A 1213-nucleotide genomic window follows, 5' to 3' on the forward strand; every position below is an offset into this window, starting at 1 on the left:
ACAATTTCTAGTTTAAATTACATTGATAAATAATAAATTTTGATAAATTTGATTTTGACAGTATTTTAAATTAATAAAGCTAATATATTTGTCATACCTAGGTTACAATGAAAACGACTGTTGGTGATATTGAGTTAGAATTGTGAGCAGAAGAAACTGCAAAGGCATATAGAAATTTCATACAATTATGTGTGGAAGGTTATTACCATGTCGCTATAATTCACAGAATTATCAAAGGATTCATAGCACATGCTGATGATCCTACAAGTACAGGAGGAGGTGGTAAGAGCATATATAGAGAACTGTAACAGGGAAATTTAAAGTGAGACTATATTAAAAAATAAAACTAATTTCTTTTTTATTAAAAAATAATTATTGGATACATGTGTTTTAGGACGAATTTTATACAAGTTTGCGTTTTTGTCGACGTGATTTAATTGCTGGGACTAATGCTGGAAAGATGACAATGGTTCCCAATACTTGTTTCTTCTTAGTTCTGCAACAGATTTGCAGAATAAACATGCAATCTTTGGTAGAGTTACTGGTGAATCTATATATAGTATGCTTAAACTCGAAGAAGCACTTGTAGATGAGGTAAATTTAATGCTCGCAAGAATATATATCAAGCATTGATATAAATATAATATTTCCTCTGTTTTGTAGAATGATAATCTAGTTTATCCTCCAAGGTAGATAAAACCTATAATATTGAACAATCCATTTTCCGATATTATACCAAGAATAATAGTACAGGAAGGTGAAGAAGTAAAAGACAGTTCAGAAACTCATACAGCAGGAGTAAAGTACAAATCATATATGTTTGCAGGATTTAGCCCTGGTAGAATTATTCTTTGTTATGAAAAATTTTGTTACAGACATTTCAATCTTCTATCATTTCGTGAAAGGGCAGAGAAAGATGTAGAAGAATCCGTGATATTAAATAAGAAGTTTAGTGGTAAGGGCAAATCAACTCATGATCATTCAACTGATCCAAAATTAAGCTCACAACCAGCTGTTGAACCACCTGGACTTGCAAATAAACAAAGGAAGAAAGGCCGCAGTAGCGATTGGGAAAATGACGACGAAGTAAAAACTCAAGAAGAATTAGAATTTGTATAGAAAGAGAAAGAGTTAGTTTATTATTTGCATTATAACTATGTTATAGAAAGTAGGAATTTTTATTGACTGTCTGTTATATTTATATTTTCAGAAC

At 30.7% G+C, this 1213-nt stretch overlaps 1 long non-coding RNA gene across 1 annotated transcript; it reads left to right on the forward strand.

The window, feature by feature from the left end:
- The first annotated feature begins 566 nt into the window (after positions 1 to 566).
- On the forward strand, positions 567 to 990 carry LOC108554488 (uncharacterized). Its single transcript, XR_001890709.1, has 3 exons — positions 567 to 594; positions 664 to 803; positions 876 to 990. It is a non-coding gene; the product is annotated as an uncharacterized LOC108554488 (long non-coding RNA).
- The last annotated feature ends 223 nt before the right edge of the window (positions 991 to 1213 follow it).

This window comes from Eufriesea mexicana, unplaced genomic scaffold, assembly GCF_001483705.2.
Source record: "Eufriesea mexicana isolate 0111107269 unplaced genomic scaffold, ASM148370v2 scaffold21882, whole genome shotgun sequence".
Taxonomy (NCBI): Eukaryota; Metazoa; Arthropoda; class Insecta; order Hymenoptera; family Apidae; genus Eufriesea; species Eufriesea mexicana.